Below are 16,166 nucleotides of genomic sequence, written 5' to 3' on the forward strand. Positions count from 1 at the left end.
TATAACACCGATAGCTGTGCATTATCTGTTTGCTCCTCCAGGTATCAATCACTTGCTCTGGGTTTATTAATAAACAAAAATGAATGTATTAAGTATAAAAAGTAGGATTTAAGTGGTTTCAAGTAATAAACAGATAGAATAAAAAGTCACCAAGCAAAATAAAGCAAGACCACACAAGTCTAAGCCTAATGGATTAAGAAACTGGTTAAGATAATATCTCACCCTCAGAGATGTCCCAATAAGCTTCTTTCACAGACTAGACTCCTTTCTAGTCTGGGCCCAATCCTTTCCCCTGGTACAATCCTTGTTAGTTCCAGCAGACATCTCAGGTGGTGAGCAGGGGTTTTCTCATGACTGGCAGCCCCCTTTGTCCTGCTCCACCCCCTGGGTTGGCCCACAGGAAGGTTTGCAGGTAAATAAACCATTTACAACCAATTGTCTTGGCCAATGGAGCCATCAAGATTCTAAACCTCCATTAAATGGCCCACACTTTGTATAATTACAATAGGGCCTCAGAGTTATACTTTGTATTTCTAGCTTCAGATACAAGAATGATACATGCATACAAATAGGAGGAATGTATTCAGTAGGTTATAACCTTTGTTATACCTTACAAGAGACCTTTTGCATAAAGCATATTCCAGTCACATCATATTCATACTCATCAACGTATTTCCATAAAACATATAGAGTGCAACATCACAATCATCACTGCCAGCTAGTAACTGGAAACTTATGAACTCCGTCAGCCTGTATGCTGCCCAGTTACCCATCTGGCTGTTCTAATCCTCTAGGCTAAAAAGTTTACTTATAGGGGGTGAAAAGTTAGATAGGTTCCCAGCAAACCAATCTACCAGGAGAGCCTGGGACATCATGAGATCCCACTTATTCCTTCTGTTGCCTACAGAGACAGACCCCTGTTAGCTGGTACCATGATATTCTACTCCAGCATTTCAAAAATGTGGCCACCGTAGCTGCATGCTCCCAGATGCACAGCCTTGGTGTTGATTGCTCAGGCTTCCAGCAACGGTTGGGCAGATGATGAGTTCCCCATCTTTCCAGGGGTGGTGGGGCTCAGGATTTGGGCTTCAGCCCAGTGGTGGCAGGAAAGCAGGCTCAGGTTGCAAGGCTTTGGGTTCCAGCCCTGGGGCTTCAGGCTCCGCCCCACCTCCCATTGCTCCTGACCCCTGCTGCCTCCCCCGATCCCCCATCCAGGGCTTAATTTGTCCCCAGACTTCCCAGAGCTGAGTAAGTCTGCTGTGAAAAGTGATACTTGTATGTTTGTTAATATCGCTTTTCACGGCAGACTTCCCAGCTAGCAATAATAAATTACAATGATTTGGACACGTATATGTGCATACTTATTTGTTTTTCCTAAAGCTAATTGAGTATTTTAGGAAAAAGTGTGAGAGCGGCCACCAGCCAGAGTTGGTGGCCACACTCTGAGGCAACCAAATAATTTGTCCTGAGAACCTCTGTTCTACTCCAAACCTAATTTCTCAGAACTGTAGAAAACAGATCTCAATGCTTTTAGTATCTTGACAAGGAACATTAATAAGGCACTGGCTCAGCAACAGTCTCCTAGTGGGAAGGCTACATTAAAAATGAGAGAATGATGCCATTGCCAGAGGTACCCACTCAGATATCCACTGTTGGCCTCTGAGGAGCCCCCTCAGGAAGAAATAGGTAGAGTTTGGCATCACCTCTGACTGGGCCTACCCTAAAAGAGAAGGTACCACTATGAAAGATACTGGCCAACTACAAGGGATAACTTAATGAGAGAGCCATGCAAACAGTTTGTAGCTGACCATGGTTATGAAGCAGTGTCAGAGGTATAAAACAAACAAACACACACCACACACCCTAAAAGGGGCTGGGGGAGGAGAGCAAACTCTTCTCTGGCAGACCATACAGGGCATTCTAAACTAGTCTGGATTGGAGCTCAAACAGGTGTATGCCCTGATCTTTTTTCCTCAGCAGAGGGGATGCCAGCCCATTGGGGGGCATAAGCAGGAATATTTTTGGCCCCCCAAACACACTAAAAAAGCAGCTGCTCAGGAATCTAAGCAATTGCTTAGGCTATGTCTACACTACGCAGCTTTCAGAGACACAGCTGTGTCGCTACAGCCAGGCCGCTAAAGGTGTGCAGCGTAGCTACTGTTTGTCAGCGCTCCTGCTGACAAAGCGCTGTTCACAGCGGCGCTTGCTGTTGGCAAAACTCTTGTCTTGGGGGGGAAAGGTGGATTAACACCTCTGAAAGACAAAACTTTTGTCGTTCAGTTGCCAAAGTAAACACAGTCTAAGTCTGCTTCTGCGTAGCATCAGCTCTGTTTCTCAGGCACAGCCCCAAACCTTAGGGGAATTAAGGGGTTAAAAAAAAAATACAGAAGAGCATCACTTAGTGTGAGCATCACAAAAAGTGTTAAAGAGGACCTGCAAACAAAGAGAACATTGGAACTATGCCTTTCTGCTTCTTTCTAACCAATTAAGTGCCCTAGAAAGTTTTTTGCCTCAGAAGTTCCCTGATTTTTTTGTTTTTAAAAGTTTAAACTATCTGCCCTGAAGACTCTGTGGTGATTGGAGGACTAGAGAAATAAATGACATCACAAGAGTCAAGAGAGAAAACTGAGCAACAGAAAGGTGGAGGGAAAGGATTTATTTTTTTAGTTGTGGGGAAGAAGAGGGTGGTTCATTAACAACTTCAAGGACTAGTATTTGGAAAAGGACATCGATTAGATATTTAAAACATCCCTACTGCTTCAATTAAGATGCAAGAACTGAAAATAAACATCCTCTGATATCTCCAAGGAGAACCAGGAAGTCAGATTTGATGTTACTAAGGCTAAAGGAGTTTTTAAATCCTCTCAGGTGTCTCTTACAGGTCACCTTTGGCAGATTACAATGTCCTAGTGGCACCCACTGGATAATACTCTGCCTCCCAGGAGTCTGGGAGGCTCAATCCATTAATGCAATTCATGCAGAGATGGAACTATTATAGGACAAAAATATGATTAGGAGGCCAGTAACATATACTGCCTCAGCCAACAGCTCTAGGGAGCTTGAAACTATTGTACCAATCAGTGAAACAAAGCTGACTAATCACAGGAATGAACAGACCAAACTTTCTGCAGCATAAGGACCATCTCTTTGTAGGAGCAGTAACTTCAGCTGCACACAAAGACAGGCAGCATTTGGGACATTCCATTAGGACAATAACTGTGCTGCATAAGGGTGGAGAGCAGTTAGACATCTTGCAACAGCTTCCTAATTCAAGCACACCAGCCTCCTTCCTTCTCCTCTAAAGAGGCTCCTAAATTCACATTTTTCATAAATACTTCCAGACACACAACTCACTAGACACCCTTCTTATTCTGTTTTGTATTCTATTGCTAAGGCCTTTAGACTAAGATTTTGGGAGCAGCCTTTATCTGTCTGCGCAGTTCCCCCTTTATGGTGCCACGTACACTCACATTCTGTAAGCAGTAATAAATTTGCCTGTTCAGAAAGATCCACTTTTATAAATATTAAAATCCTGCTCTTCTTTCTGGGATTATTCATCACCATTATTGTTTAGGCAGATCCCAGAAATTCTCACCTGCAATGCACCTATAACCCATGCTACCCATTGTCCTCAGTTCCCAATCTATAAAGGATGGAAATGTAGTCAGTCTATTACAACTCTCAGCTGGCGAACCTAGCTCTTTATCTCAAATTGTAGAGATTTTCACTTTTAGCTCTGGAAGACTTATTTAAGCCAAGATGCCAGACACTACTCACCACAAATGGGATAGCTCAAGCAACAAATACTTTGTAATCCCTGAAACAGACAAGCGGGGCAATATCTATTGTTAACATATCAAAGCATCTGGAGCACACCTGATAAGGGTAGCACAACTGAATATTTGATTTAACAGCAAATGAGATTATGATGCCTTACCCAATATCCTCACTTGCTTCACGATAACTGGTCCATGCAATTTTGCAATCCTCTCCCAGGAAGACAGTATCATATGGTATGACAACCTTGAGTAAGGAAGTAGAATCTGGAGCCAGTGTCCACCCAGACCCAGTACACAGGATTTTAGCGAGCTCTTGCACAAGCCACAAGGCTCTGAATCTTCACTAGGAACACCAGACACGATATTTCCCAATGAGGGGATTCCATTCACTTAGAACAATTTTTTCACACTCTTATGGCTTGGATACATAAAATCCTAATGGCCACTCACCAGCCAACAACCTGCCCCAGAGTTCTCTACTGTGTTGACAGAGTCCAGAAGCCTGTGTGGTCCATCCCATCTTAAATCCTGTCAAACCATTCACTTGCATAACAGAGTCCCAAGTGGGAAATAGATGTCAGCACTATGCCTGGCTGCCATAGAGTTGTTAGGACTCTTTTCACTGCACAGGAAAGGAAGGAAACAATCTTCACAAGAACAAATGCAGACAAGCCACGGACAAGAGCAAGCTCTTAGGTAAAAGTCTCAGCAGGCACAGAGTGGGGAGAACAGCAGGCCACTCAGTCTCACATTTATCTTTTTCCTCAAACTTTAGCTTGGAAGAAGGCAAGAGGATGCTTCAAGGAACACAATCTCTTCTGCTGAAGTAGATATTAGGAATATAGGAGTTGCCAAAACAAAACAGACTGTTGGTTCATCTTCTAGGTGACAGTTTGTCAGTGAGAATGTCTGATGCTTCATAGTCAGGTAATCCTTCGACACAAGGTGTACCTAGTTGTGCAATGCACTAGAGGAAATTCCATTTTGACCCCACCCAGAGATCAGCTCATACCCAGAGACAGAAGAATCCAGTGCTCTAGTCATTTTACTCTCTGCAGAGCAGGTTAAAATGCTATTCCTATTACAAACAGAAAACTATCTGAGTTCTTGTAAGACAACTAGTTCTCAGCTACATTTAAATTCCAGAGTGGGTTGGAAGAATTTTATGGTTTTGTATGCAAATTATAATAGTATCTTCATTAGACTAGCAGTGGAATAGTTCCTAGTGAGCTTCATTGAGTATCTAGTTCAGCTTCTGTTTTGGAAGGCAGAAAAACTCTGCTTGGGGTAGAGATTTATTTTTATTCTGGGGGGCACAGGGAGGAAAGGAGGCTCAGGAGCTCATGGGGAACTTCAGAGAACAAGTACAGAAGTTCACCTCCCCCAACAAAAAAAGGTCTCAGAGCTTGGAAAGTGCAACAGGCAAAAAATACATAGTTGGCACAGAAAGTGGACAAACTGGTTAAAGTATTTGGGCCAGGATCGCTGCACTTGTTGCTGTTTCTGCTGAGGAGTCTGACCCCTTCTACCATGGGTAATGACAAACCATAGATGGTCTGTGCTCTCAAGGCACACACAAAACCTGGTGGTGAGCACCCAGTATACCCACATCCCATATTTGTTAATGCGCTAAAGAGGAGATGATAGTCCCAGGGGTTTTATGCAGTTACCAGATGGTAAAAACAGGTAGGTTAAAAAGAACTGCTCCTCTTACTCCCCCAAAATAAATATTTCTCAGCCTTCCCACCACCACAGATCCACCACTCAGCCCTAGAAAGGACAAATGCAAGATCAGTGGCCACAGTTAAGCAAGGACTGGAGTGGTGAAAGTTTCTGCAGCACATAATTCTAACTTGTCTCCCTGAGTTCTGGGAGTCAGGAATTTACAATATGAGGAGGATGTCCCCAGCTAATGGGAGGGGAATGCCTAAGGAGCGGCAGAAAACCAAAGGGTCCAGCTGGACCTGAGGAATGGTAGCACACTGATGAGGCCTATTTGTTTTGGGAATGGGTATAGGATGCAGCCCCTATTTCCACAGACAGTCTAGTGGGAGTTGGGCTAAGGACTGGATGGGATCTAGGTGGTCTGCTGTTGTTTCAATACATTTACCTTAGGAGACTAGCGGCAGCTAGTTGGATAGGATAAAGGTATCAGGACCGTGGTAGTACCACCCCACTGTCCAGTTGGCAGCGGGCAGGCGGATGCCTATCCCTTTAACAGAGGCTCTGCCAGACTCCAGGGCCTGCAGCTCCGGTTTCAGTGTGGGAAGCGACTCCGCATGGAGTCTTCACAAAAGGGCCCTGTCCCTTTCTCCCCCGCCCCTTCCCTGACTGTAAAGGAGAGAAGCCTGCTCCAAACAGAAAGGGGGGGGGGTTCCCACAGAGAACCCACCCTAGGAGTCTCCGGGGGAGGAGAGACGGGGAGCAGGGAACTGCGTAGAAGCACAGGCACTAAGGGAGGCTCTGGGGAACCTTGTTCAGATGCGGACATGCTAGTTCTGAGCCCGGGGGTTGAGGTGGGGGTGGTGTCCGAGACCTCCACCCAGGGGAGAGGCAGAGGGGTGGGTTGCCTCAGCAGCTGGGCTGTAAGGGCAGATCAGCCTGAGGTCTCCAATTAACCTCTTGGCAAATGCTTCCATTATACCTAGAGTAACCAGATGTCCCGATTGTATAGGGAGAGTCCCTATATTCCAGGCTTTGTCTTATATAGGCGCCTATTTCCCCCACGTCACCCAGTACTGATTTTTCCACTTACTGTTGGGTCACCCTCATTATACCCCTTGGGGCCGGACACTAACAGGACACCGCTCCCGCAGAGGGGATGGCGGGGTTCCACTGCCCACAGCACAGCAATAACCAGAGAGCCTGCGGCGCACATACCAGAGGCCGATAGCCCAGCCTAGCGGAGGAGAGCGAAGTCCCTGCCAAGGGGGGGTTTCAGCGCAGATCCGGACTGCGGCGCCTCCTGTCCCCTACCCACAGCGGGAGGCCGGGAAGGGGGGCGGCCTCCTTCCCCTCATGCCACTAGGAAACTTCTACCTTTAAGACGCCAGCCCACTTGCCATTAAGTGCAGCTCCCCCGCGCGCTGCCTCCCTCCCAGGCGGGGCCGGACCACCCCTCCCCACCTCCACTCCGACCATGGCCGAACGGGCCGGGCTAAGCCACCAGCGCCCTGGGAGCTCTGGTACTTACCGGGGAACAGGTCCGGAAAGAGCCCGGGGGAGCGCCCTGTTTGGGGGTGCGGAGTGGAGAAACCCCACAGGGGAGAAAAGTCTAAGGGGCCTCTGCTCTGCCCTTCGCCAGGGCAAGGGAACGAACCGATAGGAGCCCCGCTCCGGCAGCGCGGGGAGCGTTAAGCCACCCCCGTTTCAGTGCAGTCCGGAGGTAGATTTCTTTGCATCTTACCTCTCTAGTTGCTACCCTAGGGACTTCGGCTCCAAGCCCTGCTGCAAGGGAGTCCCGCTCGGCAGCGTGCCAGAGCGTTCCCGAGGCAGGCTGCCCTGCCTGCGGTGGGGCGAGTTGCAGATCGGATTGTCTCACAGCTCTAACTTTGCCCCTCGCCTTCCAGCTCTAGCAGCTCCCCACCCTTATTTCAGGCTGCAGGACACAAGGTCCCCCGCCCCGCCTCCTAGCTCAAGGAGCTCCCAGCTGGGCGGACCCAGGCAGCCCCGGGGATTCCAAAGGAGTCTCGCTGGTGGCGGCTGGAGGGTACATGCGAAGGCCTGGGACAGCGGGAAGGGAGTGCGGGCTGGAGCAGCGCCAGGCGGGGAGGCAGCAGAACTCTCACCACGTTCCCCTCCTCCTAGTTCCTGGAGCTCTTGATCCAATTAGTCGGCTGTCACTGCGGGATGAGCCAGGCCGCTGCCCGACAGCAGGTGGGGCTGTGCTGTCCACACTGAGGATAAGAGCAAAACCACGTGCATGGAGTGGGCAAGAGCAGCAGGGAGTGGTGCTATTCCTAAGGGAGGCCCAGGAGCCGCTGGCACCGGAGCGTGGTTAGTCATAGTTCTTAACGTTTAAACAGGGTTTAGTTTGCTTTCCCCCCCCCCTTTCTATTCTTTAAGAGCAAGAGGTGACAGTGCAAACAACGTCTTGAGTTTAGCTACAACAGTGTCCCAAGACTCAGCTGGCCCAGGGACCTGGAGCTCTGCTGTGAAGGGGGCTCACTTACTGGAGTCTCAGCTGGGACCTGACAGGACAGTTCAGTGAGAAGCTAAAATTTGCCTGAGTCTGGGCTAGGCACTGCTCTGAAGAAACTCACATTACTGGAATCTCAGCTGGCTACTGGTAAGGCGCCACTGGGAGAAGATCACATCTCTGGGGCTGACCATCAGTAGGGAGGAATCTGGAATATGACTTTCTGCTCTACTCAACACTTTTTCACCTCTTTCAGCTAGGGTCGATAACCCTCCAGGATTGTCTTGAAGTCTCCAGGAATTAAAAAAGTAATCTTTCATTAAAGATTATGTCATGTGATTAAAACTCCAGGAATGTGTCCTGCCAAAACTGGCAACCCTATTTTCAGCCAATTAGCTGATCTGCAGGAGCAATGAATCTATCTGGCTGGCTGAAGGGAGACCAAGGGCAGGTCTGGGAAATTCCTATGTTGTTATTTCCCCTTCTCCAAAAAAGCGGATAAGCCGTTCCCTTTCCTCTTGCCATAGTTTAGCTCTCTCTCTCCCTAGTGCTGGGATAGAGGAGTTACGCCATCGCCTTCTTTGGTTGCTGTTTGTCCGCCTCCCCGCTCTACCTAACTCATTAGGCGTCAGCAACGTTCTCTCTCCTTTTATCTGAAAATGCCATCAGCTCTTTCTGAACAATTCATATCCTTAGTGCTTTTATGTCCCTAAACTGGAGATAATCTTGTGCCGCCTTGGCCCTCCACGCTCTAAGTACCAAAGTTTCGGTACCGCAAAGCAATTGGGTGAGGTTTTAGGGCAGGCAGTGCCGGTGCTAGCCCACTGGGGGATTCAAGCAGGAATATCTCCCCCTCATCCGAACACATACTAAAATAGGGGGCCTCCCGGAGCTGCCTGGGGACCTAAGCAATTGCTAGTGCTGGCTCTGAAGGCAGGTTTTACATTTTGGGAGTCGATGAGCCTTGCTGCCCCATCTCCTATAATTTGTTTCTCATTAAATTAGTTGGGGCTCAAACAGCAGGACCAACTATGGGTTCCCAATGGCATTAATTCAATAAAAGACTGAGGACCTTAAGGCTGGAAGGAAAGGGCAGCTCAGCCCAGGAACCTTAAGAATCCCTGTTATTTGGTGCTGATTGTTTGACACGTGGTCTGATGTCTGTAGATACTTGGAACTGATTGATTGATTTACAACAGTTGTGTCGGATTTTCTGGGCGCTAGAGGTAACTCCTGCATCATGGGGCCCTTCTGAGATGCAGACTCTAGAAAAGATAATCAGATAGCTTTTGGTTTCCTTAACTCTGATGTTTATATTTACCTTGAATGGTCATGCTGAAAGGGTCCCATGCATGACATGGGACCTGTGGTTTCTGATCTGTCCTAAGGCACATTCTTTCCCAAAGAGTGTTTAAAAATCCTTACCCAACCTTAAGTTAGCTCCAGGGAAATAATAGGTAGCAAATGATTTCCCTTTTCATATTTTCATTAAAAAAAGAGGGTTGATCAACTTTCTTCAGCATAGTGTGATGCTCATTCATGGCTCCATTAAATTCCAACATTTTAGTCAAATTACCTACTCTAGTAACTCTACATGTGTTTCCAAAGTATGAAAAGGGCAGAAACCTTGGGTAATTGTCAGAGGTGGGTACAATGTATCCCGTGTCTGTGCAGGACATAGTGTGTTTGGGGTGTGATCTCAGTACACCCAGCATTTGTCCAGGATGGGATTTAATTTTTTGTTTGGGGTTTGATCCCCTGTGTTCATTTGTCAACACTGTCCATTTCTGATTTGGTGGCATGATGCTAAGTAGCTACCTTTATCTCTGCTGTCTTTTTCCTTTCCTCTGGGCAGGAGTGGCTCAATGGGGGCAGAATATCCAGGTATAGGAGGTCAGAGAATATGATGTTATCTCTGACATTTTGTTTCCCTGGGGTAGGAGCTGTTTGTTAGGTTTGGGTCTTAGAACAGATAGGTATCTCTACTGTCTCTTTTTTTCCCCCCTAGAGTTAAACACAGCTTTTCCTCATTATTTTTAGTGGAATACATACTTGCTTCCATATACTGGCCTAAACTGAGTTGCTATGATGTTACTGTGGGGCTGGCTACACTTGCAGATGTACAATGCTGTGAGTTAAACCCACCTTTGGAGAGTGAAGTAGGGAAAATGCTGCAGTCTATCCACATTGGTGACACTTGCAGTGGCATTGGGAGTGGTGCATTATGGGCAGTTATCCCACAGAGCACCTCTTCCCATTCTGGCACTATGGCTTGTGGGAAGGGGTCGGGGCGGGGCATTCTGGGTCCTGTCGCAACGCCCTGTGATGCATCAGTTTGCATCCCAGCATTCCCTGTATTTCCATCCACATTTGGCGCCATCTTTCAACATTTTTTGTACTGCACGCTCTGTCTTCCCTTTCGGTCTGCGGGAATAGAGCCTGAACTGCTGAGGAGTATGCTGTCAAGTCTCGCCAGCACATCACATTTACCAGTCGAGTTAATGCCAGTTGAGGGCTCCGACAATGATTGTGACTCGAGTAATGCATATGACACAAGTTTGCTTGTGGCATTCACGGTCATGCTCAGCACCATGGAACTCCGCTTTTGGGCTTGGGAAGCAAGCACTGAGTGGTGGGATCACATCATCATGCAAGTCTGGGATGACGAGCAGTGGTTGCAGAACTTTTGAATGAGGAAAGCCACTTCCATAGGACTGTGTGAGGAGCTCGCCCCCAACCTGCGGCACAAGGACACAAGATTGAGAGCTACCCTGACGGTGGAGAAGGGGGTGGCTATTGCAGTCAGGAAGCTGGCAACTCGAGACAGCTACCGATCAGTTGCTAACCAGTTTGGAGTGGGAAAGTCGACCATTGGAATCATGTTGATGCAAGTTTGCAGAGCCATTAATTGCATCCTGATAAGAAGAACCGTGACTCTGGGTAACATGCAGGACATTGTGGATGGCTTTGCACAAATGGGTTTCCCTAACTGTGGAGGGCTGATAAATAGCATCCATGTTCCAATTCAGGAACCATCCCACCTAGTGTCCAAGTACGTTAATCAGAAGGGGTGGTTCTCCAAGCACTTGTGGATCACTGTGGGTATTTAATTGACATTAATGTAGGCTGGCCCAGAAAGGTGCATGATGCAGGCATCTTTTGGAACACTGGCCTGTTCAGGAAGCTGCAAGCTGGGACTTTTTTCCCAGACCAGAAGATCACCGTAGGGGAAGTCGAAATGCCCACTGTGATCCTTGGAGACCCCATCTACACTTTAATGCCGTGGCTCATGAAAACCTACACAGGGAGCCTTGACAGCTGCAAGGAGTGGTTCAACAACAGGCTGAGCCAGTGCAGAATGACTGTGGAGCGTGCTTTTGGCTGTTTAAAGGGCCGCTGGCGCTCTCTGTATGGGAAGCTGGACCTGGCCGATGACAGCATCCCTGCAGTTATATCTGCATGCTGTACCCTCCATAACATTTCTGAAGGGAAGGGTGAATGATTCATTCAGGCATGGAACTTGGAGACTCAACATCTGGAGGCAGAATCTGAACAACCAGAGAGCAGGACTGTTAGAGGGGCCCAGCGTGAGGCTGAAAGGATTAGGGAGGCCTTGAAGGAGCAATTTGAGGCTGAAAGCCACCAGTAATGTCTGGTGCCCTGCACAGGACTGAAATGCAGTGGTTCCAATGTTAGTAGGAATCTGCGTTTGCTACACTGACCTGCAGTGCCTGTTTTTTTCCTGGGCTAAGGTATCTTTTACTTTATGCAACAATAAAGAATGTTTTCAAAGCCAAAAAATCAATTTATTGAAAAGAAAATTCATGTATTGAAAAGAAACACAACTGCTTGGGAAACAGAAAGGGCAAGGGGGTAGGGTGGGGAACGGTACAATCAGAGATTTGTGTATGTCCTGTCTGGAGTGCTGTGTAATGACTGCTGCACTTCAGGATGGCTATACTGCATGGTGATGGGGGTTGAATGCAGTGGATAAGGGTAATAGTTTTCAGGTCTGGATGGTGAAGCTACAGGTGTTGGAGGCAGCTGGTGGCAGTAAGAATCCAGATGTTGAGGAAAGTGGGTTGGAGGTGAAATGGGGGCACAAGGGAAAGAGTTTTGGGACAAGGGCTGCGGGGGGGTGAGGGGAGTGGTAGTGCTCTGCCTGCATGGTTACAAGTGCCTGGATAGAATCTGCTTAGCACTCCATTATGCTTATCAGCCAATCCGTGGTTTTCTGCTGGAGGACCGCGCTTTTGTGCCAGAGCTCCTCGTTCTGCTGTTGGATCCTTCTTTCACTCTCCCACCACTCCTGCTCTTTTTGATTTTCATTACTTGACTGCTGCATTACTTCATGCAACATGTCTTCCTTGCGTCTACATGGCCTCTTTCTGATCCTTTGGAGTCTTTTGGCAGGTGATAACACAGACAGCTGAGATCTCAAGGTTGCATCTGTAAAGGCAAAATGCAACACTTCACAGAGGCAGCATTGTTCACACGAGACACAGCAATGATTCCTCTGTACTTAAGGGCAAACACAATCTACACAATAGCATAATTTGCCCATCTCAAAGCAAGCGCACACAAACCCACAAGTGCCCAAAAATGGTGAGTAAGGACAGGGTCAAGCATGATTGATTGTTTCACGGCTGTACTGTCCTCTGGGTTTCTGTGCCATGGGGAGAGCCAACAGTGGCAGAGGGCCCCTATACCAAACACTGTCCCCACAGGTGTTTGTCTTGGAAGATATCTCACTGCTGAGGGTGACCTGGGAAGCAAGGGAAGGTCTTCTACTGTAATGCGGCTTCCGCCCTGGCCCATATGCAGCTTGCCTGTGTGCAACAATGGTCCCTCCACCCCTCACGGCACAGTGGCATGGACAAGTTAGCTTTACGGGGACAAGGACACAGTGGCTCCCCTGAGAAACCTGCACAAGTGCATTGCCCAAGTTCTGCATGAGACCACTGAGGCCAATTACTGCGATGTGAGAGTGCACATCAATGCCCTATATAGGCGTGCATTGAGCCCTAATCCTCCTCGCACCAAGAGCCCCCACCAAATAACTTCCTTCCCAAAATAAAAGCCACTTACCGGGAACCTCCTCTGGTGTTTGTCCTTCCCTAAGCACCAGCTGCCGCAACTGGCTACCTTCCTCCTGGCTTGAGAACAGCTCCTGGCTGCATGCATCTAGGGATTCTGGGTTGCCTTCCTCCTCCTCAGCACACTCACTCCTGCTTTGTTTCTCCTCCTCCTCCTGCCTTTTTGAACTGGGCTCTGAAGTGTCCATAGTGGTACTCGGAGTGGAGGTGGGGTCGCCCCCAAGTAGCACGTCCAGCTCTTTGTAGAAACAGCAGGTCGCGGGGGAAGCACCAGAGTGGTTGTTTGCCTTGCAGGCTTTGTGGTAGGCATTCCGCAGCTCCTTCAATTTAACCCTGCGCTGCAGAGTGTGCCGGTCATGGCCCCTTTCCATTATGTCTGTTGATATCTGCCCAAAGATATCATAATTCCTACATCTGGAGCGCAGCTGGGACTGGACAGCTTTCTCCCCCCAAACACTGATAAGGTCCAGCACCTCACCATTGCTCCATACTGGGGATCATCTGGCACGTGGAGGCATGGTCACCTGGAAAGATTCGCTGAAAGCACTCCACGCCTGGCTGAGCAAACAGGAAGGGGATTTTCAAAATTCCCAGAGAATTTAAAGGGCAGATCTGATGGTTGGTCACCTGAGGGCAGGGCAGTAGAGTTCAAAGTGATGACTAGAGTGGCTAGAACAGGCATTGTGGGACACTTCTGGAGGTTGATCAGAGCACATTAACAGGACAGGTCATCCACACTGGCACCATGGCACTCTAGTGGGGGCACAGCAGTTATTCCACTTGCTGAGGTGGAGTACCAGCAATGCTGTAGCCGCAGAGTCAGAGCGCTATATGTGCCTTGCCAGTGTGGACGGGGAGTGAGCTAGGGCACCCGGGCCTCCTTTATTGCACTGTAAGTCGCAAGTGTAGCTAAGTCTTGTGATGTTATTGTCTCTTAAAATGGTATAAGAAAGTAGTCAGACAAAAGCAGGAACTTTGGATTTCTTATAGCAGAGATCCAGGCATTGGGCAGTAAAAGGCTTATTTGTACTACATATATATCATCAAGCTTACCACACCACTAAGTCAGAAGCCACAGTTAGAAGTATGTTTTCTCCCTAATCTTGTTGCAACATAGCAGAAAAGACCGTAAGCATGTTAAGATTATAGCTCAATTACAAAAGATGAAAAAATAAGGATAAGATTCCATCCACACTACAATTATAACTGGATCCCCAGACTTGGTTGCCTTTGTACTGTCAGTGGGTCCTGAGAGGAATACAAACTACAAAAATATTATATTCAAGTGAGTCCTGTGTCCGGGCTTCCCAATGCACCCTGTTTTCTCCATTCCTATCTTTTAGATTGTAAGAACTCCGAGGCAGGGACTGTTCTATTTTGTGCCTTATACAGTATTTAGCACTGTTGGCCTTTAACAAGTAAAAATAATTGCAAAGGAATCTGGTGAGTCTCTGGAGTGAAAGTAAGCACAGTGTTAGTGTTTGATAAGAAATAATTATTAATTACTTCCATTCTAGCTAAGTGAAAGGTCCATAGGTTGCTATGTGTAGTCTCTTCTGGGCAGTGAAGTTAAAACATCAGTGTTTGCATCTTTGCTGGAGACAATTTTCTGCAAGTCTGAGGTAATAGGACTACAGTTTTAAAAACTTTTATTAAAACTAATGTTTAAAATCAAGTTTATACAAGTTAAGAAGGAAGGAACTATACATCTAGGGTCATAAGCACCAACTTCCCCTCTGCCCGGTGGGTGCTCGACCCCCCCCGCCCTTCCTGCCCCCATTCCACCCCTTCCCCAAAGTCCACACCCCTGCCCCACTCCTCCCCTGAGCACATCGCATTCCCGTTTCTCCCCCTCCCTCATGGAAAGTCCTAAGCACCGCCAAACAGCTGTTAGGCAGCTGGGGGCAGGAAGTGCTAGGAGGGATGGGGAGGAGTGCGGATGTGACATGCTGGGGAGAGAAGGCGGCTAGGAGGAGGGAGCTTGGCCGCCTGCTTATTTTTCCCTGAGGGTGCTTCAGCCCCGGACCACCCCTGGAGTCGGCGCCTATGTCTGGGGTCAGGCTTGAGTTATGAGAGATTACAAATATCGGTTACAAGGTTCACAAGATACATACATAGTACATAATCAGCATAGACCCAGATTGGGGTGTGGGCGTTTTTGAAGCGTCAGTGAATAAGTGATCTCGGATATGCCACCCATAGAATGCATTTAGAGTCCAAGTCAGTATTGGTGTAGCGAATAGGTTACTACAGGGCCACTGAAGTCAACAGGAGTCTTTCCATCCACTTCAGTTGGGTTTGAATCAGGCCCTGTTTTTCAGTGGAAAAGGTTAGACAGATACACTTTTAAAATTCTTTGGAAAGCAGCAGAGATTAAGATTTAAGTAATATAATATATATTTTTCTGCTGGCTGTTAATGAGATATTTGAATCTCATGGATCCCTCTCTCTTCTTTAGTGATCTCTCTGAATCTATCCTGTTGACTACACTCTTCTTGCCTGCCATGAGCAGGAGGATAATTTTCCTGTAGTTTCCTAGAGGTCTAATAGTGGACACTTTCAAGACATCAATGTGTGTTCAGTGGACAGATGGCTTGCAGAGGCAGGTGCTAGTTTGAATGATTTATTTATACATACATACATGCATACACATACAGTGCCCAAATGTGTGGTAGGTATATTGCAGATACATATAAGAAGACAATTTATCAAGAGGTGCCAGTGTTGATATGTATGTTTATACAGAGATAGATACTTGTTTCTTCTGCTATGTTATTGTTTATAGACCATTTTGATATGTTAGCAGCTGGTGCAACATTGTTATATTCCAGTAGACAAGCATGGTTTGTGTGTGTTTTTAATGTAGCGTGGTTACATGGAAGACTATATATAGGTGTTCATTGCAGCATTTTTATTTATTGAGAGATGCACAGACAAATGTTGTAGGAGTTGTACTTGTAGCTGTGTGGATGACTGGATTACAGGCAGTCCTCTGACTTACGACTTAACTGGTTCCTGAAAATTGCATTGTAAATCAAAACGTTGTCACTTGGAACTGCAATCCACTCTGTTGCAGGATCGAGCGTTGTAAAGTCAAAACCAATTGTTGTAAATCAAATCAGAGTATCAATTCAGAAACGTTGTAAGTCGAAT

General features: G+C 47.3%; 1 protein-coding gene across 7 annotated transcripts in view; it reads right to left on the reverse strand.

The window, feature by feature from the left end:
• The window catches only part of PACSIN3 (protein kinase C and casein kinase substrate in neurons 3), a 31,469-nt gene extending 23,812 nt beyond the window's left edge, over positions 1–7,657 (reverse strand). For 5 of the 7 annotated variants that reach the window (XM_050955417.1, XM_050955416.1, XM_050955413.1 and 2 more), the window contains exon 1: positions 7,186–7,535. The gene's annotated coding sequence lies outside the window, so the exon portion shown is untranslated. Of the gene's footprint in view, positions 1–6,972; positions 7,132–7,185; positions 7,536–7,567 lie in introns of those variants that run through there. The other 2 variants (XM_050955414.1, XM_050955412.1) reach the window with 2 other exon arrangements.
• Between the last annotated feature and the right edge of the window lie 8,509 nt (positions 7,658–16,166).

This window comes from Gopherus flavomarginatus, chromosome 5, assembly GCF_025201925.1.
Source record: "Gopherus flavomarginatus isolate rGopFla2 chromosome 5, rGopFla2.mat.asm, whole genome shotgun sequence".
Taxonomy (NCBI): domain Eukaryota; kingdom Metazoa; phylum Chordata; order Testudines; family Testudinidae; genus Gopherus; species Gopherus flavomarginatus.